Here is a 25666-nt window from a genome sequence, read left to right as displayed (position 1 = left end):
CGAAAATAAGAAAATGCTTTGACCTAATGTATATGGCTCCAATTAGAAGATTGCTGTCTTCCTTCTCTCCATGTACTGGGGCCTCGGCCAGGAGAGCCTCTTCTTTGGTCACTGCCACCTGGGGGACAAAGCAGAAGATAAGAGCATGTTACTCTCCTGACAGTCAGCCAGAGGCTGAGGCTTTGCTTCGTGTCACAGGAGGTGCACCTGGGGCTCGGCTGACTGCCTGCATCAAGCCCGCTGCCTTCCTGGGCCCTACAGGCACCTACTTACTGGGTGGCCATCACCGCCCACGTCTGGGGGCTTCTGCAAGGGGGGTGGTGTCTCAAATTTCTTCCTTGTAGCAAGTACTTATATTTCAGTGAGGATCCCTTTCCCATTACAGAGCTGTTTTCAACCTTAATAGTAAGCACCCCATCAATACATTGAATCTTGCATGTTTTTATTGTTGTAACACATACATAACACGAAGTTGACCATTTTAACCATTTGAAGTGTGCAGTTCAGTGGTATTAAGTACATTCTGCATTATTGTGCATCATCGTCACCACCATCATCTTCAGAACTTTTTCATCTTCCCCAACAGAAACTCTGTCCACATTAAACAATAACTCCCATTTCCCCCCTCCCCCAGCCCCTGGAAACCACCACTCTACTTTCTGTTTCTGAATTTGACGGCTTCAGGAGCCTCCTATCAGTAAATCACATAATATCCGTCCTTCGGTGACTGGTTTATTTTGCTTGGCATGGTGTCTTCAAGGTGCATCTGTGTTGTAATAGGTGTTGGGATTTCTTTCCTTTTTAAGGCTCATCTTAGTTCAGGATGCTGTCACAAAATGCCACAGACCGGATGGCTCAAACAAGGGACATTGATTTCTCACAGTTCTGGAGGCTGGCAAGTCCGAGATCAAGGTGCCAGCAGCTCCGGTGTCTGGTGGGAGCCCACATCCTGGCTTGTAGATGCCACCTTCTCCCTGGGTCCTCACGTGGCAGAGTGAGCAAGAGCTCTGGTATCTTCTCAAAAGGGCACTAACTGTATCATGGGGGCTCCATCCTCATGACTTCGCCTAAGCCCTATCACCTCCTGCAGGCCCCACCTCCTAATACTATCACATTGGGGGTTAGGGCTTCAAAATATGAATTTTGGGAGGTCACAGAATGCAGGCCACAACAAGGCTGAATAATAATCCACCATATGGATGGATCACACCTTGTTTAGCCATTCATCTGTAGCTGGACCCTTGGTTGTTTCCAACTGTTGGCTGTTGCGCATAACTCAACCTAAATCATTTCTACACTTACACCAGGTTGCCAACCTGGGACCAAGACCGGCTTTCACCAACGCTGCAATGCAGATTCATGCCCACACCTCCTCCTCTGTGCCTTGTCCTCCACACAGACAGCAATTAAAGGGTGGGCTTCAAATGACCTTTTCGCCACATTCAAGTACAAACATTTGCGCGCAAGAGGCTAATGTGCACATCCCCTTGAAGACTTATTTCTTAAACCTAATGCCACTGAGGCCACACATTCACGTGCTGTGATGACACAGGAGGAGCCAGGCCAGTGGGGACACGGGCTCCCGGCCACCTTGGCCGTCCTCACCCCCACTGCCCCATGCCAGCCCTCCAGAGAGCACTGCTAGGCCCCTCGACCTGCCTTGCATGGCCAAGGCACCCGGGCCCATTCTAGCCCTGTGAGGGCCTGGGTGGCCATAACCCAGCTCTATATCTTGGCCCTTGGACAGAACTTCTCTGAGGGTCTTGCCTCCTGCCCTGGGGACAGGGGTGTGTCAAGCTGTTCCCGCTGTGGCTTTGCCTTAGGAGACGCAGTGCAGTCTGGGGATGGGGCTTGGCCCTGGAATCAGTCTCTCGGTGCCAAAGTGGCTCCACCACCACTGCCTGTGTGGCCTCAGGTACACTGTTTAAGTTTACTCATTGGTGGATTAAAATCATAATAGTACCTCTTAGCCGATCTAAAGTTTGAAGGAGTTAGTGCGTGAAACACACCGGCCCACAGCACATGCTCAGTAAAAGTGAGCTATTCTCCAACTGGTGATGATAAGGACAACACTCTCCTGCCCAGGTCTCCACTGAGGAACCGAATTGCTGCCTCTGGAAGCACTGAAGAGCTAGCCTGGATGATAGAGGGGATGCATGTGTTCTCACTGCTCTCGCCCAGTCCCGCTGGAAATACCAGCAGGTTTGCTAATTGATTACGTGTAGGCATGGATGCAGACAGGCAGGTGCTCGTTCCCGAGAGCACCAGAGGCACGGTGTGCCCCTACCTTGCTGAGTATCACTGTTCAGACACAGGCAGGATGACAGGCACCCTCCTTCCTGGCTGTGCCCCAGTCCCTGAGTCCAGGGCAGATGGATGTGGAGGCCTGGAAATGCACAGTGGGACTCTGTGGGGAGCCCAGGCAGGGGGGTCAGGGGAGTTGCTTCTGCACCCACCATCCAAGCTCATCCTGGAGCCTCCGGCCCCTTCCCTGCAAAATACAGCGCTTTGGTTAAGTGAGCTAAGGACACTTTCTGTTGTAACATCCTGTGGTTTGAATGTCTCAAAAAAGAGAGAAGAGCAGAAGTTTCTGGTTGTTATGTGAAAATTGATAAAAAATGAACCCGAGAGTCCTTCCTTCCATTTCTACATAGCCATGAACTTGCCCTTCTCCTGCTCCCGGCCGCCCTGTGAGGACGACTCCACGTGGGCGGGGGTGTCTCTGTGGCTTATGCAGCAGGTACAGTGAACACAGCATTGTTCCCTTGAGGCCATCCATGGTGGGGGGCCGCCAGCTGCCAGCTCCCTTCCCGAGGGCCACCTATGTGCCTACAAGGGGGCTGTACCCTTGGCTCTAGTCACAAACCACCAGCATGGGGGCAACTCTCTGAGAATCAGAAGAGTCACTAACCATGTCCTGAGGACCAGGCCCCTGGCTAGGCATTTTCCTAAAAACATTTTGGGGGACACGCTCTTTATCCTTGAGTAGGTATTTTAAAAAATAATTTATGTGCTCCTTAAAAATATATGTTATATATTTTAATAAATGATTTTATTTATTTTTTTAAATTGAAGTATAGTTGATTTACAACGTTGTGTTAGTTTCACACAACGTGTGTATAGCAAAGTGATTCAGTTTTACATATATATAAATATATACATATATATATTCTTTTCCAGATTCTTTTCCCTTATAGGTTATTATAAGATACTGAGTTTAGTTCCCTGTTCTACACAGTAGGTCCTTGCTGGTTATCTATTGAGAAGGTATTTGCATGATTCTTCTCTGTGTGTGAGGTGATGGAGGTTTGAGAAGGGAGAGCTGGGTGGCGCTGAAGGGATGTGTCCTGGTCTTCCTCTTGGGACAAGAGCTGTCCTCGGCCTTTTATCTTCCCCTCAACAGGCAGTGAGACTGAGGTGGCCGTTCTTCTGCTGGGAGCCCTGCGAGGGTCACCCGGGAGCCCAGAGCACAGAGGTCCTTCCCATGCCCTTCTGTCTGGGCAACTGTAGCCTGGCCTAGCCTGTCACAACCCCTGGCTCCCTCACTCCCTCCCAGGCTCCTGATTCCCTGAGGCCACAGTCCTGGGAGGGTGTCCTGCACACTCACAGGTGCTCTGGTCTGTCTGTCACATCGAGGATGTCTCTTGTGCGGCTCCCCTCAGCGTCCTGCCTGACTCCTGACCAACCAACCGCAGTCGTGCTCGGTCCCAGCGGTGCTACCCTATAACCCCTGTGACAGTGTAAACTCTGTCACGCTACACACGCAGGGATCCCAACTAGATAGGACAAAAGCTATTGCCACGGAGACACCCTCTTAACACACAGATCTCTCTTGCGTGCGCACACACACACACACAGAGGACTGTGCACGTCACATGTGGAGGCTGGGGGCCAGGCTTATCCACAGGCTGGGCTATTCCACACTTTGGGAAATATTGCTAAAATGGAAATAATGCTAAAAATGCACTTCCCTCACATTTTATTATGCATTAGGCTTTTGTTCCTTATTAAATCAGCAAGTTGATGTCAAGTTTAAATGATAAGCTCCTTAAATGATAAGGTTTATATAACCAAATAGAGTAAAGAACCATCCAACTTCCTAGAAAGCACTCCACACATTTATTTGTTTGCTTCTTTCCTTAGGTAAGTTAGTTTCATTAAATATGAGAATGTGGGCCAGTTTGGGATTTCTCCCTGAGAACTCCCAAGGTTTCGAACCAACAAATGCACAACACCAAGAGTGAACCCTGATGTACATTATGAACCCTGGTTGATGAGGATGTACCAGTGTAAGTTCATTGATTGTAACACATGTATCACTTTGGTGTGGGATGCTGACAGCGGTGGAGGCTCCGTGTGTGGGGACAGGAGTTATATGGGAACTGTCCATACTTTCTGCTCAACTCTGCTGTGTACTTAAAACTGTTCTAAAATGTGTCTGTTAAAACTAGTTTATATATAGTTTTCTATCTTTTCCTTTATGCTTCTGGATTCTGACTCTTAATCTGAAAAAAAATTCCCATTACCAGATTATAGAGGAATTCACTCATGTTTCCTGCTACTAACTGAAGGGTTTTATTTTTTTATATTGAAAGCGCTGATGCAGTTGGACTTGATCTTGGTGGATCAAGTGAGGAATGGATCCAATTTTATCATTTTCCCTGTCTATCCAGCTATTCTAATACCACTTAGGAGAAAAAAACCCATCAGTGGGGAAGCCCCTCTGATTTCAGATGTCTTCATCGCTATATGGTAGGTTTGCATATGCAATTGGGTCTATTTCTGTATTTTCCTGTTATATTTATGCCTAGGTATCCATAAAAGGTATCTTTTCTCCCATTATGTGTGTTAACTGGTTATCATATTTATAAACAATGCTATTGACTTCTGGCTGTTAAATTTATATCCTGCTCTTTTACTAAATTCTTAATTAATGTTTGTAGAAATTTATCCATAGGGTCTTTTTTTTCACTTATTTTTGGTTTGCTAGATATACAATCACGTCATATGCCAACAGAGATTGTTACTCTGAATTTTCAGTTCTTAAGCCTCTGTTTTCTCTTACCTGATCAAATTGACTAATTCAATATAATATTAACTATTCATAGAGGTAATGGGCATCTTTGTTTTGCTCCTAACTTTAGTGGTATTGCCACACTGAGTAAGATGCTGGCTGCTGGCTTTTGGGCTATACACACATGTGTACATATGTTTAGAAAGTACCCATATGCCTTACTGAATAGTTTTATCATGGATGGATGTTGATTTTCACATGATATTTTTCTTAAGATCTATTAATAAACTTCTAATAGTAAACCTTACTCATACTTCTGGACTAAATCTCCTTTAATCATTCATTGGTATTTCTTTTCTTGTGTGTTTTTTTCTTTAGCTTGCTAGTTTTTATTTAAAATTCCTATGTTGATATTAATGCATTAGCTTGATACACGGTTTTTATTTTTATGTGCAATCTTTGTCAAGTTTCACAGTCAACATCCTACACACAGAGCAAAATCAGATGTTTATCTTCCTTCTCAATTCTCTTGCAATAACCTAAGTAGCATTGGAGTCACCTAATATTTGAATGTTTGGCAGATATTCCCTGTGAATCAATCTGTTACAGATGCTTCTTTTGGAGGGAACCCTTTACAACTTCCTCTACTTTTTTTCTATGGAAATTACCCTGTTTAGACTTTCTATTTCTATAGGATTCAGTTGCGTTAGACTGTACTTTCCTACAGATTTATTCCATTTCATCTTAGCTTCCAAATTTATTTGAAAGGAGTTGGACAATGATAAACATTCTTCCCATGGGTATAAATCCTCTCTATAGCTAAATGAGGAAAATAACTACGATTTGCCAAGGGCCCAGGATGATGTTGAGTATACCAAGGGCTTTATGGGTGGGTTAACTCTCATTCAGACAACAACTCCGCGAAGCAGGTGGCTCTGTTCCATTTTACTGAAGATCAGAGAGCCCAGTAGCAGAGTAATGATTCCCACAAAGACCCACTTACACCTAAGGTTGCCATTCACCAACCCTTTATAATGGTATGGGGTCTTCAAATGTTCTCATGTCCAAATGTATGGTGCCTTTGAAACACAGTATGTGCATCGATGTATGATCAGAAGTAAAACATTTCCTTAGTAGACACTCAATCACACCTTTTAATGATTTTTCTCCCAGGATGGAAAGATGGAAAAAAGTCTCTCCGAAAATTTATACTTTTGGTAATAGTACTGAGTGTAGGATCTACTGCGGTTTTCTATTGTGTGCATGGAAATGACATGTTAATAAGTGAAATCGCTAATTCTTCAACAGTTCTTAACATGAGAACAGACGTACAGCTGTCATCACATTCAAGGCTCAAGATCCCCAAAGAGTTACAGACTGCTTTTTCCATGCTGCTTCCCACATTGAACTCAAATTAAAGACAAGACAATTCTTAGAGAAGCCACAGGAAATAATAATCACTAATTTTGAAGATAATACTTGAACGTGGAAGAACATTTTTAAGGCCATGAGACATGGTGGTACTTATTCTGACCTGTAGAGGACAGCGACATCCCTGCAACTGTGGAAGGTGCCCACACCCAGGAATGATCGCCTTCCAAGGGCACTTGGATGTCAGAGCATATCTGCATCCTTGCAAATCTCCAGCAGAGCTTCCCTGCACAATTCAAGCCTCCAGCACTGGAATGCTTGCAAGACTCCCTTGCTTTGAAGGATTTATGCTTTTATTCTCCAGCCTCACAAATCTAGCTGTTACACAGGCATAAAATCTATGTCTGAACCAGACTAACGTGGCATCAACAAGCGTTTAAAAAGGTCCAAACAACTCACTAATCAGGTTTATACTTCTAATATTGATTTCAATCATTTTATTCAGGTCTTCTGGGAAACGATGTACTTGCTATCGAGTTAAAAGAGTCTAAAAAAAAGCCTAAAGGGTCAGGCTCCTTCCATGGCCTCATGACAGGAGAGGAACACTTCAAGCAGGTGTATAGGTCCTGGGCTGCCACTGCTGACCTACTTGCCTCCTTCTCTCTCTGAGCGTTGTCCTGGAGGGCAGGGTTCCTATCTTTTGCATTAACATCACCATGAGCTGGAATATATCAGATGTTAAATAAATCTGCTGAGTGAACAAACAAAATAAAAACATTAAATCCAAGTTCCTACTCCATTCTGATGGGTAGACTCGAAAATAACCATAATTCAACTCAGACTAGTATAAATACCATAATATGATTTATAAGCAAAATCATTAGGGTACTAGAAAGGGGGCAGTTCCTTCTGCCTGGCAGAATGAAAAAGGCCAAATGTAAGATGAGTTTTTGAGGAGGACTTAGGAAGGCTGAAAAGAAGACATTCCAAGCTCGGTGAGCACCATGAGCACAGGCCAAGAGGCAAAAACACACTTGTATGTCCCCAGATCCAGGAATACCATGAGTAGGAGAGCTGTGGGCATGGTGACTGCAGGTAAAGGTCAGGGTCAGACCTACTGGCTGTCAGGATGAGTATCTGGACTCTAACATGAGGCCAGTGGGAAACTGCTGGGAGTTTCTGAGTAGAGAATGGATAGGTGCTGTGCTAGGAAAACAAAGACACAAAAATTTGGTAACAGAGTGAAAAATGGATCAAGAGTGTAGAAAGAAATGGAAAGGTACTCATTCATTTTCTTAGTAGACTTTGTACCAGCCTACTGCTGGTAAAGTCTTGGTTTATCAGGTCGCAGTGGAGAACCCTTGAGTTTTGGAGACTGACAACATTCCTAGTACCAGGGGATGAATCAAAATGGGTCAAAGCCCGTTGCTGGTAATCTCTCCCCCTTGAGCTGGGATCCACCAATCTGGGTGCAGCCACACTGAACGATTCTGGTCTATGTGATGGAGACAGGAGTCAACCGGGTTGAGTTTATCGGAAAGATTTTGCTTCCCTAATAGAAGGGGTCAGGCTTAACTGATAGTCCTTTCCCACTTGCCTTTCCTCCTCCTTTCTGCCTTAAGCAAGGAAATACCATCTCCAAGAATACCCGCCATCTTGGGTCTATGAGGTATTGTAGAAAGTCAGAGGACAAGACGCAAAGTGCAAGGTTGGTGGAGTTACAAGTCCATCCCTGATGGTATCACTGAACATTTGCCCAGCCCTAGACCTTACCCCTCTGGACTTCCCATCATTCTTCTCATATGAATACCTATTTGTTCAAGCCAAATAAGTCAAATACTTGGTGATTTATAGTGGAACTTATTCCTAGTTGCTACATGAAGAGAAAATGATTCAGACGTCAGAATTAGAAAAGAAGCAACAGAAAAGAGAAAGTCACAGGCCAATGTCATTTATAAACATAGATGAAAACCTTAAAAGATTAGCAACTGAATCCAACTGTAGAAAAAGACATAAAAAGACAAAGAAGGGCCCTGGAGTCCCAGCCCCATCGAGGGTCTTTGATATTGGAGTAAGGGTACAGGGAGATTCAGTTGGCAGGAAGGCAGTCCTGGGGATTTGTGGAGTTGCCATCCCTGAAATGCTCACTCCAGACTCACGAGAGAGAAGCAAATTCCCCTCTTATTAAATCCCCTATTATTTTGTCTCTCTGTTACTAACAGCCAAACATATTAGCCAAATGCTAATATGCTATATTAACACTTTCCAGAAGAAAAACCATATGGTCATCTCAAAAGATGCTGAAAAGCTCACATCCTTCATTATACCAACTCGAAACAAACCAGGAATAGAAGAAAACTTCCTTTACTTATTAAAGGCTATTCCAAACTTATAACAATGATCCTACCTAATAATGCAAACTTTAGAAGCAATGCCATCAAAGTTCAGAACAAACCCATGACCAAGTCTTAGAACAAACGAGAACATTTTAAATGGCTGGAACAAGACCAACACACAAAAATCAATACCTTTTTTACATACTAACATTAGCCAGTTAATCATTTTTTTAAAAAACAAAAAAGATCCATTTCATTAAAATTTCTATAATTAACTAGGGATCACACAACAAACATGAGAGAAACTTTTTTTTTGGACAAAAAACAATCTTTATTGAAGGAAAGAAAGAAAAATAAATGGACGGGAAGACTGTATTTTTAAGATTCTAATTCTTACAATAAATTCAATGCCATCACAACAGAATTTTTATGGAATTTGACAGTTTCTAAAACTTAGAAGAATAAAGAAGCAAGAAATTCCAAAGAGCTTTTGATAAAGTTCAAAGTGGATGCAGAAGTGTGTTCCACCACACATCAAACATAAAGTACTTGATTAAAGTAGTGTGGGAAGGGGCAGACAGAGATCAATGAGAGAGGATGGAAAATGTGTGTGTGTGTGAGAGAGAGACAGAGACAGAGACAGAGTGAGAGACAGAGAGAGAGAGAATGGGAGAGAGAGCTCTCCATGCTACCCACACTGGGCTGACATATGGCAAAAAATAAAACTGTACTTTGTTAAAGCACCAGGATTTGAAGAATGTTTGTCGTAGCATTTAGCCTACCCTGACTCATACAGAAAGCCTTCTTAAGATACAAACAGCCCATCACAGAAAAATTTGATAAAATGAATAACAGCAAAAATGCCAAATCAATAAACTTCTGAATGACAAAAAAATCCTGTAAAAACTTCAAAATTAGATAGAACAGGAGAAAATTTTGGAAAATATATAATAAACAAGGGATTGACATTCAGAATAGATAATGAACATATCCGAATAATTAAAGACACACGGAACAAGAAAAATTTGGCAAATTTTATGAAATGTGCAGTTTACAGGAAGCTCACATGACAAATCAGTATACGGAAAGATAAGCAACCTTAGTAATAATGAGGGGAATACAAATTAAACAATAAAATAACCATTAACCATGCCTGCCCAACCCCTACCCCACCAGAATGGCCCCTCAAAAAATTAAGTTTGAAAAGATCAGCTCTGGTGAGGTGAAATGGGTCCTTTTTTCCACCGCTAGGGGGAATATATGGGGCTCATGGTGAGGTCAGTAGAGGGCATTTTGTTCAGTATATAATTTTTTAAATGTGAATAACCTGTAGCTCTGTACTTCTGCCTTTTGGTATCTTCCATAGAGTCAGCCTTGCTCAAGTGCACACGGATGTGTGAATAAGGATGTTCCTTGCAGCACGGCTGGAAATATCCAAAATGATTGTCAAAGGGGAACGGCTGCATCACCTATGGCACCAGGACATGACCTGCCTCAGAGGTGTCAATATGAAAATTTCTCTAAGGCACATGAGAATGTCCATGTATTATAGAGTAATTAAAAGTAGTGAAGGGAAAAAGAATCTCATGTATAGGAAAATGTCTGAAGGAGGCACAGCCCTCCTTTTACTTTCTGGCCTTCTGAGCTCTCTGCCCTTGTGCTCATATAATACACATTACTTGAAGCATTGTTTTCCACGGAAACTATTCAATTAGGTAAGCAAGAAATGACAGGTGGGCTCAAGTATGCAAGCAGAAGGGAACAAGAGAAAGGAAAGGCTCAGATTGGTCAGGCAGTGATGGCAACTGGAGAAGCAAAGAAGAAAGGCCGGGCCGATTGGACCTGGCTGCTGCCATTCTCTGCAAGAATGACCTTTGGACGGTCACTAAAGCCCCTTGAATCTACTTCCTCATCTATACAGGCGGGAATATACCACACCTTCCTTAGAATTTTGTTAAGATTAACTAAAATATACCCCTTCCTCCCTCCCTTCCTTCCTTCTCTATTTCTACCCACCTACATATCTGCCTACTCACCTATCTACCTACCTGTCTACCTTTCAATCTCTCTCATTTTCTGTTTGGCTACCTATCTGATTATATGTTTATCTATCTCACTATATATTCATATAAATATCTGTCTTTCTCACTGTCAGTCTACCTCCCCTTTTCCTGATTTTCTATCTATCTTACTACTATCTGTCTATCTGACTATTTATCTAATCTAGTAACTGTCTATCTGCTGGTCTCTATGTCTGTCTGTCTTTCAACCCATTTGTCTATCTACATATATATGTCTGTCGATGTATTCATCTGATTTTCTGCTTTTATCTGTCTGTCTGAATGTCTGTCTGTCCACCTTCTTCTATCTTTCTCTCTCTCTCTACATGTTTATGTCTATCTGTTTTACTGTCTTTTTGTCGATCTAATTTTTCTGTATCAATCAATCTATTTATCTATCTCTGCCCTGCACAGTGATTGACACAGACTAGCGCCTCATTAACTGTTAGTTTATCTTCCCCCTTCATTTCCCTTCATATCTTTATTTCTACATTTCCATAATCAACTGCTGTTAACTGAGCCCTTTCTCTGTGTTGTGTGCCAGGCATACAATCCAAAATCAGGCCTGGGCTCCGCCTTCAAAGAGTATTCAGGCTGGTGGCTGAAAGGAACAAATTAAAGAAGCAGTGACATTATGTGGTGCTTAGTGCTATGAGAGAGACAAGCCTGACCTACGTTGGCATGGAGGAGAGAATTAGCGGGGGCTGAGGAAGCTACCTCTCATCTGCAAACCACAGAAGAACTAAGAATTCTGCAACTGAAGAGGAAGAGACCTGGTCTTCATGTGAGTGTGGGTGGAGGAAGTATGGACAGAGCCAGAAAGATAGAACAGGATGTTTACAGGCCTGGAGATCAACAGAGCAAGTACATATTCCAGGAACAAAACTGTAGGGAGCTCACAAAACTCAGACAACAAAAGAGACCAACCATGGCCAAAATAAATGGTGAGATGTACTGTTTGCATGGATTGTAAAATACAATATAGTTGTCAATTACCCTCAAATCATCTACAAATTTAATGCAATCCCATTCAACATCCCAGCAGGATTCTTTGTAGACATGGACAAGCTGATTCTAAAACTTATATGGAAAGATGAAGGAACCAGATTAGCCAAAACAATTTTGAAAAAAGAGAAGTTGGAGGATTCATGCTACCCATTTAAAAATGCATTATAAACCTACTGTGGTCAAGACAGCGTGGTATTTGGGAAAGGATAGATACACAGTTCAATGGAACAGAACACAGACAACTGAGATTTTGTATGGGGATGGGGAGTGATGGGGAGGGATGAGGAGGGATGGGGAGGGATGGGGAGCGATGGGGAGCGATGGGGAGGGATGAGGAGGGATGGGGAGGGATGCAGAGGGATGGGGAGGGATGAGGAGGGATGGGGAGCGATGGGGAGGGATAGGGAGGGATGAGGAGGGATGGGGAGCGATGGGGAGGGATGGGGAGGGATGGGGAGGGATGGGGAGTGATGGGGAGGGATGGGGAGCGATGGGGAGGGATGGGGAGGGATGGGGAGGGATGGGGAGGGATGCGGAGGGATGGGGAGGGATGAGGAGGGATGGGGAGGAATGAGGAGGGATGGGGAGCGATGGGGAGGGATGGGAGGGATGGGGAGCGATGGGGAGCGATGGGGAGCGATGGGGAGGGATGAGGAGGTATGCGGAGGGATGGGGAGGGATGGGGAGCAATGAGGAGGGATGGGGAGGGATGGGAAGTGATGGGGAGGGATGGGGAGTGATGGGGAAGGATGGTGAGAGATGGGGAGCGATGGGGAGGGATGGGGAGCGATGGGGAGGGATGGGGAGGGATGGGGAGCGATGGGGAGCAGCAGATGAAGTTCGCTTGCTCGCCGCTCTCCTCCTGCTGTGCGGCCCAGCTCCTAACAGGCTGCAGACGGTTAACAGTCGGTGGCCCAGGGGTTGGGGACCCCTGGTCTAAGGGACATTTAGATAGAAGTTCCAGTGAGCTGGACATTTACACTTGGAAGTTTCCAGCATACTTACAGTAAGTGAAACAAAGGGAATAGATGTCATAGTTCTTTTCCATTAAAACATAATTAAATTTCACAAGCACAGGAGAATTTCAGCTTTTGGGCTTTTTAACAGGCTCCTACTAGTTGAATATTCACGTGTTAGTGACCGGTAAAATTCAGTCTTATCTAAGTTTCTATCTCTCCAAACAGAACAAGCCAGTTTACCTAAACAAAGGAACAAATAAATAAAAAGGAAAAAGACATTTATAGACATCCATCAACCTGGATGGCTCTGAACATTTTATAATAGCTGACATTGAGATAGGTAATTTTTAAGAACCCAACCAGCTTCCTATACTAACCTGACAAATTTATGACCTGAATGTGTTTAAGCTACTAACTGTGTTCTTTGGATACCTGAGTTCCAATCTTTAGTCACTACAAACACTTACCTTAAAATACAAATGCACACAGCCCTGCAAATAAACTGGGACAATCAATTTGGTCCCCGGCTCTCACTGCTTCACCTTTGAAATGAAATGAGGATAGCAATTCCTGTTTTACACGGTGATTCAGTTATACATATATATATCCTTTTTCAGATTCTTTCCCCTTATAGGTCATTATAAGATATTGAGTATTGTTCCCTGTGCTACACAGTAGGTCCTTGTCATCTATTTTACATACAGTTGTGTGTATATGTTAATCCCAAACTCCTGATTTTATCCCCCACCCCCTTTCCCCGGTTGTAACTGTAAGTTTGTTTTCTATGTCTGTGGGTCTATTTCTGTTTTGTAAATAAAAAAGAACTCATAATTTTTAAAAGGTTGTTTCTATACTTAAATGGATGCATACGAAGTTAAAGATATGGGATCAACTGTTTGAGTTAAGAAAGAAATGGCATTTTTAAGCAGAAAATATATATGTCCAACTCCCCCGAGGAAAGAATGGTGAAACCAGTTTCACTCAAACACGAAGCATTGGATCAAGACCAAATAAGAAGCATCGCAGCTTTGGAGGAAATGTCAGAGCAAGTTTGAGGCAACTGATTTCAATAATTCTTTTTCTTTTTGCTGGGAGGACAATCCCCCCAGGCACTGCTGACCATCCCCCCGCACCCCGGGCAGCCTGGGGGTCGTGGCCACCCTGCTAGAGAGTGGGAGTGAACACCTGACCCTGAGACCCTGGAACCTCGGAGCCCACAGGCTTACGCTTCACATGGGTGGAGCACAGCATCCCCACCCCACGGCCCTACAGTTTGGCACCCGTGGGCAGAGCCTGGTCCCCCAAGTGGACCTCAGCCCCCCCGCTCCGCCGCCCTTCCTCATGGCCCGGATATGCCAGCTAGCCCGGGGCTGTTGCAGGGTCTGTCCTTCCTGGGGAGGTGTGGGTGTGTGTGACACAGACAAATACAGTGCCCTGCTCATACTTGCCCCAGAAAAACGTGAGCTCCTATAGGACTCAGGCAAGCAGCTGCAGGAGAGGACTCCCCCTGCCACCCCAACCACCGCAGCTCCTGTCAGGGACGAGGAAGAGGAAAAAAGGGAGTGGGAAGAGAGGGACTCAGGGTCCCGGCCCAGGGCTGCCAGGGAGGCCCCCCGCGAGGCCCAGGACCTGCCAAGCTCTGGGAGGAGGCTTCTCCAAGAGGGGCTTCTCCTTGGCTTTAAGCCGCCTCCATGCCATCCTCAAGCACACTGGCTGGGAGTGTGCCTCTTACACAAAACCAGGTAACTCAGGTTTCCAAGTGGGCAGAAATTCCCCAGGGTGCACTTTGGGAAACGGAAAAAAGGCAGCCCTGATATTTCTATCCATGTGTTCAAATGAAACTCAAGTAACCAACAAGGACCTCCTGTATAGCACAGGGAACTGTATTCAATGTCTTGTAATAACCTATAATGGACGAGAACGTAAAAAAAGAATATATTTATTTATATATATATATATGTATAAGTGAATCACTGTGCTGTAACCTGAATCTAACACAACGTTGTAAATCAACTATATTTCAAAAAAACAAAGAAACCCAAGTGATTTCTTCTGTGTTTCTGTAGAAGCAGAGATTTGATTTTCGAATGAGCTTCACCCATCCCATCAAGAATTATGTCACACCTGCACCTGTGGGACTCGAGGGACATTGTTCCAGCTAATGATTAAGAACTCTCCAGACAATAGGGGCTTCTTAGACAATGGGTGCATTTCCAGGATGTCCGGCCCCCTTCCGAGAAGGAGGGAGATAACAAAATGTAAAAAAGGTGTCTGTCAAAGACCAATCAGGCAGCTGGGGAGAAGGAGGGAGATAACAAAATGTAAAAAAGGTGTCTGTCAAAGACCAATCAGGCAGCTGGGGACAAGTTCCCTCTCTGGTCCGAGCCTAAGCCGGGACCAATCAGCAGGAGAACACAACTAAATCTATAATTTACATACGGGGAAGTGGGAACCTATAAAACTGACATATTCGCGCCCAAAAGGGTTCCTTCTTCGACCTCCTGCGTGAGGACCAAGGAACCCCGGTGCACCGGCCTTCAATAAACCTCTTGCGTTTTGCATCGACTTCCGACTCTTGTTGTTTCCTGGGCGAGTCGAAACTCCTAGGAGACCGCGCAGGTCTAACATTTGGGGGCTCGTCCGGGATTCCACTCGCCCCGGACCACAAGAACATCGGGAGTTGGAGGTACCAGGTAAGCTCGAGCTTGATTGTCTGTTTGTTCCTTGTTCTTTGTGGGCCATTATCGGAGGAAAGCCGTAAGAATCGGCTTATTATGGAATTTGTATCGGACCTCTGGCTAGGCAGACGTGCTAATAGCCGGCGTCCATGAGCCCTAGGGGACGCCCTGGTGGCTCATCTGGAAGGAGAGGCAAACTCTGTCTCCCCTTCACTCGGTTTCGGCAGTTCCCTTGGTGGTAACTGCCATCTGAAGAAGTTTCGGTTTTGAAGCGAGCTCGCGGTGGCCCATACGTATATGTGTTTCGTGGAGTTTTAACTGTTTCTGTATTGTGGTCTATTCTTCTTCTCTGACGGACGACAATGGGACAAACTATGACGACTCCTCTTTCCCTTACCCTAAGCTATTGGACCGAAGTTCGGGCCAGAGCCCATAATTTTTCGGTAGAGGTAAAGAAAGGAAAGTGGCAGACTTTGTGTGCCTCTGAATGGCCAACATTTCAGATAGGATGGCCCCCCGAAGGATCCTTTTTATTAGACAAGATTAAGCTGCTTAAGTCTAAGATATTTAATATAGATGCCCACGGACATCCAGACCAAGTACCATATGTCTTGGTCTGGGAAGATTTAATTCTCTCCCCACCTCCGTGGGTCCGGCCCTTTGTTTCCTCAACAGGTACGTCCACGCATACATCAGCAGCGTCGGAGATATTAGCCTTAAAGAAAAACCCCAACACGGAGAAGCTACCCGACGCCCCGGATCTACCGAAGGCGATTTATCCTGACCTGCAGTCCGATTTGCTTCTTTTGGATTCCCCACCCCCTTATCCTCCGGCCCCGAATCCCCTACCACCTAGAGGACCCCCAGCTCCACTGCCCTCAGCACCAAGGGAACCATCCATGATGGAAGAAGAAAGGGGTCCCTCAGTGGGCACTAGGAGCCGGAGGGCTATCTCCCCGGACTCCACTGCCCTACCTCTTAGAGAATATGGCCCCCCCCGATGGCCAAGGGAATAGACCTCTCCAATATTGGCCCTTTTCCTCTGCAGATCTTTATAATTGGAAAATGCATAACCCAACTTTTTCCGAAAATCCACAGGCCCTTACCGCTTTAATAGAATCTCTTGTTTTCTCCCACCAGCCCACATGGGATGATTGTCAGCAGCTGCTCCAGACTCTCCTAACGACTGAGGAGAGGCAACGGGTTCTTTTGGAAGCCAGAAAAAATGTATTAGGCGCCAATGGGCAACCTACCCAGCTGCCTAACGAGATTGATGCTGGTTTCCCACTCGTCAGGCCAAACTGGGATTTCAATGCCCCGGAAGGTAGGGAGCGCCTGAAAATGTATCGCCAGGCTCTGGTGGCGGGTCTCCATGGAGCGGCCAGACGGCCCACTAATTTGGCTAAGGTAAGGGAAGTAACTCAGGGGCCCCAGGAATCGCCAACTGTGTTCCTGGAACGTTTAATGGAAGCCTTTAGACGCTTTACCCCTTATGATCCAACTTCGGAGGGACATAGGGCTACTATAGCAATGGCTTTCATAGATCAAGCGGCCCCTGATATTAAGAAGAAATTACAGAGGCTAGATGGCTTGCAGGGATTTTCGCTTCAGGAGTTAGTAAAAGAGGCAGATAAAGTATATAACAAAAGAGAAACAGAGGAAGAGAAGGAAGAAAGAAAGCAGAAAGAGCAGGAAGCCCGTGAAATAAGACGGGATAAGAGACAGGAGAGGAATTTAAGTAAGATACTGGCCACTGTGGTTGGAGGAAGAAATATAGGGGATAGAAATAGGCAGGAAGGGCGAACGGCAGACAGAAGGCAGCCATTAGACAAGGACCAATGTGCCTACTGTAAAGAAAAAGGACATTGGGCGAGAGAATGCCCTAAGAAAAAGAATGGAGGAAGGCCAACCAAAAACAAAATCTTAACATTGAAAGAAGAAGACTAGGAAAGTCAGGGCTCGAACCCTCTCCCCGAGCCCCGGGTAACTCTTAAAGTGGAGGGGGAACCTGTTCAATTTTTGGTAGATACCGGAGCCCAGCACTCCGTCCTTCTCCACTCAAAAGGTCCTATCTCAGCTAAAAGGTCATGGGTACAAGGAGCCACTGGGAATAAACAATATTCATGGACCACACGAAGGACAGTAGATCTTGGGATTGGACGAGTAACCCATTCATTTTTGATTATTCCGGAATGCCCCTATCCTTTGCTGGGAAGAGATTTACTCTCCAAAGTAGGGGCTCAAATCCACTTTCAGCCAGAAGGTCCCACCATAACTGATAATAAGGGAAGGTTACTTCAAATATTGACTATGAAATTAGAAGATGAATATAAATTATACGAGCAGCCTTCATCCTCACGAGTTAATGTTACTAATTGGGTAACTCGGTTCCCTCAAGCCTGGGCAGAAACTGCCGGAATGGGGATGGCCAAAAATCGGCCCCCGGTGCTAGTGGAACTCAAGGCAACTGCCACCCCAATAACAGTCCGTCAATACCCCATGAGTAGAGAAGCCAAAGACGGTATCCGTCCCCATATACAGAGGCTACTAGACTTGGGCATCTTAATAAGATGTCAATCAGCATGGAACACCCCTCTCCTGCCGGTAAAGAAACCAGGAACAAATGATTATCGGCCGGTGCAGGATCTACGAGAGGTAAACAAACGGGTGGCAGACCTTCACCCCACAGTTCCAAACCCTTACAACCTCCTGAGCACTCTTCCACCTCAACATACGTGGTATACTGTTTTGGACCTTAAAGATGTTTTTTTCTGTTTAAGACTCTCTCCCCTGAGCCAACCCTACTTTGCCTTCGAATGGAAAGATCCAACATCGGGAATGTCTGATCACCTGACATGGACACGGCTACCTCAGGGATTTAAGAACTCCCCGACCATCTTTGATGAAGCCCTCCATCAGGATTTGGCATTATATAGAGAATCAAATCCCCAGGTAACATTACTCCAATACGTTGATGATATTTTATTAGCTGCTGAGACCCAAGAAGATTGTATCAAGGGTACTGAAAAACTGTTAACGGAACTTGGAACCCTGGGATATAGAGCCTCAGCCAAGAAAGCACAAATATGCCAACAACAGGTCAGTTACCTGGGGTATCTATTAAAAGGGGGGCAAAGATGGCTCACGGAGAGCAGAAAGGATACGGTGGCCCAAATTCCGGCTCCCAAAAACGCCAGGCAGGTTAGAGAATTTTTGGGGACGGCCGGATTCTGTAGACTATGGATTCCAGGGTTTGCTGAGCTGGCAGCCCCATTGTACCCCCTAACCAAAAACAGCACTCCTTTCGTTTGGGGCGATAAGGAACAACGGGCTTTTGACCAAATCAAACGAGCTTTACTTTCAGCTCCAGCCCTAGGACTGCCAGATGTAACCAAACCTTTTCATTTATATGTGGCCGAAAATAAGGGCATTGCAAAAGGAGTACTGACTCAGAAATTGGGTCCCTGGAATCGCCCAGTTGCTTATTTGTCAAAAAAATTGGACCCTGTGGCATCAGGATGGCCCACCTGTTTAAAGATAATCGCTGCAGTGGCCGTTCTAGTCAAAGATGCTGACAAACTAACTTTAGGACAAAATCTAACGATAACAGCTCCTCATGCCCTGGAAAATGTAGTCCGTCAACCACCGGATAGGTGGCTAACTAATGCCAGGATGACCCATTACCAAACCCTGTTGCTAAACTCAGATCGCATCAAGTTTGCTCCAGCCACAGGACTCAATCCAGCCACCTTGCTACCTGATCCTGACTTGGAAGGCTCCACCATCATACATGATTGTCAGGAAGTACTAGCCGCAGCACACGGCAGTAGGCCGGATCTGATGGACCTGCCCCTCCCTGATGCTGATTTCACCTGGTTCACGGATGGGAGCAGTTTCCTGGAGGAAGGTAAGCGTCGAACTGGGGCAGCCGTGGTAGACGGAAATCAAGTCATATGGGCAGCGGCGCTACCACAAGGGACCTCAGCCCAACGAGCTGAATTAATTGCCCTGATGAGGGCATTAGAGATGGCAGAGAATAAAAAAAGTAAACATCTACACAGACAGTAGATATGCGTTTGCTACCGCTCATATCCACGGTGCCATTTACCAACAGAGAGGGCTACTAACTTCAGGTGGCAAAGAAATTAAAAACAAAGACGAAATCGTGGCTTTGTTGACTGCACTCATGCTTCCTACTAAAGTCAGTATCATCCACTGCCCTGGACATCAAAAAGGAAATACCCCAATAATTAGGGGAAATAATATGGCTGACCAAGTGGCCCGAGAAATAGCATCGGGAGAAGTCATTTTAGGACTGTCAGATAAAGTTCCTGATAAACCAGGCCGCGATGAAGAAATCATCCCGGCCACAACAAAAGGAACTTTGTCCCCTCAGCAAGCAGAATCCATGTTACAACAGATGCACAGATGGACACATTTGGGGACTAAAAAGATGGTAGCCTTGTTACAAAAAGCCGGGTACGAAACCCCTGGAATGACAAAATTAGCTGAACAAATTGTGCAGGAATGCGTCCCATGTCAACAGGTAAATGCTCACAAAGGGAAACTTGAAACTGGAAAGAGACTCAGGGGGGACCGCCCAGGAACTTACTGGGAAGTGGACTTTACCGAAGTGCGTCCTGGAAGGTACGGTAATAAATACCTTTTAGTTTTTGTAGACACTTTTTCAGGATGGATAGAGGTTTTCCCAACAAAGAAAGAAACAGCTGCTGTAGTAGCCAAGAAGATTTTAGAAGAAATTTTTCCTCGATTTGGAGCATCAAAGGTAATAGGGTCTGATAATGGTCCAGCCTTCGTCGCCCAGGTAAGTCAGGATGTGGCCAGATATTTGGGGACTGATTGGAAATTACATTGTGCCTATAGACCCCAAAGTTTAGGTCAGGTAGAAAGAATGAATAGGACTCTAAAAGAGACCCTAACTAAATTGTCCTTGGAGACTGGCGGTACCGATTGGACGGTGCTCCTTCCTTTGGCCCTATTCCGGGTTAGAAATACACCTTCCCGATACCATCTTACTCCTTTTGAAATATTATATGGTGCCCCGCCTCCCCTCCTCACTTTAGGAAAAGAAATAAAACCTGATTGTCAAAATAACACTGACTTATATGCTAGGCTACTGGGACTCCAATTGGTCCAGAAAGAAATATGGTCCCAACTCGCCAAGGCCTACCAACCGGGAACACCGGGAGAAACTCATCCTTTCCAAGTCAGAGACTCCGTATACGTCCGTCGGCATCGAACCCAGATGTTGGAACCTCGATGGAAAGGACCATACACCGTCCTCCTCACCACCCCAACGGCCATAAAAGTGGACGGCATCGCTGCCTGGATCCATGCTTCACATGTGAAGGCTGCACCAGTGACGGCATCATCAGGATGGCGGGCCCAAAGAACCGACAACCCGCTCAAACTCAAGCTTCTACGAACCTAAGACTTATAATTTTGGTTTTACTGCCTTTACTGACTGACTAGGAATATCTGCCGGGATAGGAACAGGAACCACAGCCCTCATACAACAACCCCAGTATTATGCAAGTTTAAGACAGGCTGTAGACATCGACCTTCGAGCATTAGAAAGTTCCATAACTCAACTAAAGGAATCACTCACCTCACTTTCAGAAATGGTGTTGCAGCCTAGATTTGCTGTTTCTTAAGGAAGGGGGATTATGCGCCGCTCTAAAAGAAGAATGTTGCTTTTATATTGATCATTCAGGAACCATTACCAAAACCATGGATAAACTAAGGGAACGCTTAGATAAAAGGCAAAGGGAGAGAGAGAACGAAAAAGGATGGTTTCAATCATGGTTTGATAAGTCCCCCTGGTTTACCACCTTAATCTCTACTCTGTTGGGACCTCTTATTGTTTTATTGTTGATTTTAACTTTTGGACCATGTGTTCTAAATCGCTTGATAGCATTTATTAGAGAACGTATCAGTACTGTACAAGTTCTAATGTTAAGACAACAGTACCAAAGTTTACGAACAGAAGGTTGAGATTCCATGATTGGAATCAATAGTCACAAGAAAAAGGGGGGAATGTGGGACTCGAGGGACATTGTTCCAGCTAATGATTAAGAACTCTCCAGACAATAGGGGCTTCTTAGACAATGGGTGAATTTCCAGGATGTCCGGCCCCCTTCCGAGAAGGAGGGAGATAACAAAATGTAAAAAAGGTGTCTGTCAAAGACCAATCAGGCAGCTGGGGAGAAGGAGGGAGATAACAAAATGTAAAAAAGGTGTCTGTCAAAGACCAATCAGGCAGCTGGGGACAAGTTCCCTCTCTGGTCCGAGCCTAAGCCGGGACCAATCAGCAGGAGAACACAACCAAATCTATAATTTACATACGGGGAAGTGGGAACCTATAAAACTGACATATTCGCGCCCAAAAGGGTTCCTTCTTGACCTCCTGCGTGAGGACCAAGGAACCCCGGTGCACCGGCCTTCAATAAACCTCTTGCGTTTTGCATCGACTTCCGACTCTTGTTGTTTCCTGGGCGAGTCGAAACTCCTAGGAGACCGCGCAGGTCTAACACACCCTAGTCCCTTCCCCAAGGAGCTCATCCCAAGGGGACACAGAGACAGGCAGAGGGTCCCCGGCTCGTGAACGGCTAAGAAGGAGGAAAATGGAAGGAGGAGTTGGGAGACTTCAGGGGAGCTTTGGGCTGGGGTCCATGCCCCACACAGAGGTGTCACCCCCGGGTCTGTAGGACCTAGCCTTTGCCCTGGCTAACCATGGGCCAGCCAGGCTGGCATCACCCCAGGAGGCAGGAGAAGAGGTGACACCACAGAGACATCCCACAAGCTCAGCCTGACAAGCAGGAAGCACACTGGACGCAGCCACAGGCATCCTTTATCAGAGCAGCCCTCGTCTGCTTTTAAGAATTGTGGGGAAGGGTGCCAAGGGGGAGAACTGGTAAACAACAAGGTCCTACTGTATAGCACAGGGAACTATATTCAACAGCCTGTGACAAACCATAATGGAAAAGAATATAAAAAAAGAAGGTATATATATGTATAACTGAATCACTTTGCTGTACAGCAGTAATTAACAAAACAGTGTAAATCAACTATACTTTAATCAAAAAAAAAAGAAAACAAAAGCATTGCAGGGAAGAAAACAAGACAAGTAAAATGTACAGAGGAAGCATTCTGAAGATACTCTAGCTAGAAGTGTTCTCCAACAGCAATCTTTTTTTCCCTCCTTAAGACCCAGTCTAATCCATGTCCATGTGTAGCTTGTAAATCACATGTATATTCCTAAGCTATTTCCTTGGTAAAATTTCTAAAACATTCTCAAGGAAGATTCCATGGCCAGAGAGCTCAATAAAACCATGGGGACTTAATCTAAACTGAAAGAAATCTAATAACCTTCAGACAAGAAGTCCAATTAGTAACCTGTGACTGAAACGCAAACAGACAGCAGGCCAGGGAGGTCCAGGCATGGGGCAGGGAGGAGGGGAGTGTGACGGAGAGCGTGAGGAGTAACCAGAACAGTGGTGGAGGCACCTCACTGGGACATTGTTCGCTGGTGGATGCTTCCTGCCATGCTGAGTTTGCTTCTCTATGCAACCTCCTAACCGCAGGGACTTACGATTATGAGCACTTATGAGCGCTCAGACCAGGGGGATCCTCTGCTCTGTTGTTCAGGTTCATCAGCCTTTTGGCCAAAGGTCTTAATCAGCTTTCATGGCTTACAAACCATCTCAGGGGTGGTGCAGTACCCAATGGGCACTTAGCCATCCTCCCTGCCTCTGTAATAATACCCGGTGAGCACCAACCATGGCTCCAGACCTGCCGGACACCTCTCGCAGGACTTACTCTTGTCTCCAGAGTTAACGACAAGGGCACTGAGGGTTTATGAGGTGAAGCCTTTGCCCAAGGTCATCGGGTCAGTGTATGACAGAGACAAGGGGCACACCTTAGATGGTCTGATTTCAGAGTCCTTCTCTTGACCACCCAGATACTCCCTTGTGTGATATCTCACAGCCGTGGAAAAAGCGAAAAATGAAGGACTATGTGACAGGAAAGAGAGTCTGATGCACTGATTGAGCGATTGGGTGAAAATTATCTGGGAAAGGGAATATTCCCATGGCCTGAAAAATCATAATACAACCAGCAATGGATGCTAAAGCCATTGGGTGAAAATTATCTGGGAAAGAGAATATTCCCATGGTCTCAAAGCTCACCCCACAGACTACTTATTAATTAGAAAAGAATAAATACGGCAACATCATAAAGGAGAGCTCTGGCAGAAATCACCTTAGCCAGGTGAACCGTTCACTACCAATACCAGGTCACAATGAGGTGGTGGGACCACTGATGTGAGGCAAATACACGAGATGTCTACCTGGAGCTAAGCATGAGGCAAACAGTCAGACAACTGTGAGATACTCTACAAAACAAACGGCTTAGATTCTTAAAAAAAAAGTCAGCATCACAAAAAACAGTTTTGGTTCAGGTTTAAAGAGACATAACCAGATTCAGTGCATGTCATGTAATTGAATTCTAGATAATGGAAAACAGCTATAAAGAGTACTTTGGGCAACCAGGGGTATTTGAATTGGGACTATATATTAGATAATATTACTTTATCAGTGTTGACTTCCACAGTGATAATGGTATCATAGTATACCTTTAAAGAAGACAATCTATGAACTTAGGAGATATATACAAAGTATGTCATGATGTCTGCAACTTACTTTGCCATGATTCACATGATTCAGAGACAAAAGCTGAACACACATCCATAACACACAAATCCATATTTACAATCTCTCCATGTGTGTATGTATCTGTTCACGTGTGTATTTGGGTAAACATCTGGTAACTCTGAGTGAAGATTATATGTATTCACTATACTATTTTTCCATTTTCCTATAAATCTGAAGTTTATCAAAAGAAAAGTAGCCAAAATAGTAAGTGAAGATATTTGTTTGAAGAGTCATAAGGCAAAAGAATTGCTATGCTCTGATATCAGCTAGATAAAAATTCTATTTTTGGACAAGAACAAAGAACATTAAAAATAAAAGCAATTAATATGTTAAGATGAGACTTTTGTCTTTTGTTTAAATGACTCGTAATATTTTAAAAATCAATCATGATAGCTACAGATGGCAACAAAGTTGCTTAATAAATTTTGCATTAGTGTAAATCAAATCACCTGTTGGTCATTCACCACAGCCACATTCTTTTTAAGGGTAATGTTTACTATTCTAAACACAAATCCTAATGCAACACGAAATTCATTTCACAATTTCCTCTTGATGGACTTTAGTGGATAAATTAACATACCATTCCTCCCTGGATTTAAACCTGATTTTCAGGTCATTTGTTCCCAGGACCACTACAAGCTCTGTTGTTGGAGATGTTGACTGCACTTGGCCCCCCAGCACGGTCCCAAGGGACCCCATGAACACGGGACTTACTTTTCAGACACTGAGATTCTCTGGAGGTGGGTGGCAGTTAGGCACCGGGGGCAACGCGGCATCGTCCCTGCTGGAAATGGCCCATTATTGCCCCAGTGAATGGCGTGAGATCACAGCCCCTGAGAACTCTGGAAAAGACAAGAATAAAAGAGAATATTCACATTCCATTAAAAGTGAGAATTTAAAATTTAAGAATTTTTAAAATATTTTTTAATTTGTATATTTCAAATTTTAAAATGATTTAAAATATTTGGTATGAACTTGAAATGCTCTTTTAAAAATTTTTAATTAACTTTATTGAGAAATAATTACATACAATAAAATACATGTATTTTAACAAAATGTGTACAACTGTGTAACCACCACCACAATCAAGATAGAATTTGAACTTGAAATGGTCTTGATAGTGAATCTCCCTTCTTCACACACCATCCCACCCTTTAATTTTTAAATAAATACAGGCATTGGGAGGTAGGTCAGGATAAATGGAAAAGTATCCCAGGCAGGTGTCAACTCACAGAAGTGACTGTGAGGTCAGAGCCATGAGAAGTTCACAGGCTATGCTGATGTTCCAGGGCAGGTGCACAGAGGCGCTCACAGACAGAACCCCGACTTCTGACATCCCAGGAGAACCTCAGGTGGCACAGTCCACGGGGAATCGCAGTTAGGAAGCTGTTCATCATCCTTGCCAGGATCGTGGTGTGATCCTCAGGGAATTTGAGAGGTCAGGCTGATGACCACTCCTCATTCCTGGTGGGGTGCACCAGGATCCAGTGTGGGGTCAAAGTGTTATT

The 25666-nt window shown here is 44.7% G+C and overlaps 1 protein-coding gene across 1 annotated transcript in view; it reads right to left on the bottom strand.

Annotated features, from left to right (window-relative positions):
* Positions 1-25666, bottom strand: part of LOC132419776 (OTU domain-containing protein 7A) — a 392208-nt gene that overhangs the window by 176036 nt on the left and 190506 nt on the right. The window contains exons 2-3 of the mRNA XM_060003662.1: positions 24873-25000; positions 24-118 (exon numbers count right to left, since the gene is read on the bottom strand). The gene's annotated coding sequence lies outside the window, so the exon portion shown is untranslated. The remainder of the gene's footprint in view (positions 1-23; positions 119-24872; positions 25001-25666) is intronic.

Source organism: Delphinus delphis, chromosome 2 (genome assembly GCF_949987515.2).
Source record: "Delphinus delphis chromosome 2, mDelDel1.2, whole genome shotgun sequence".
Classification (NCBI taxonomy): domain Eukaryota; kingdom Metazoa; phylum Chordata; class Mammalia; order Artiodactyla; family Delphinidae; genus Delphinus; species Delphinus delphis.
The sequence above is the reverse complement of the archived record's forward strand: the minus strand, read 5'-3'. Positions and strand labels throughout refer to the sequence as shown.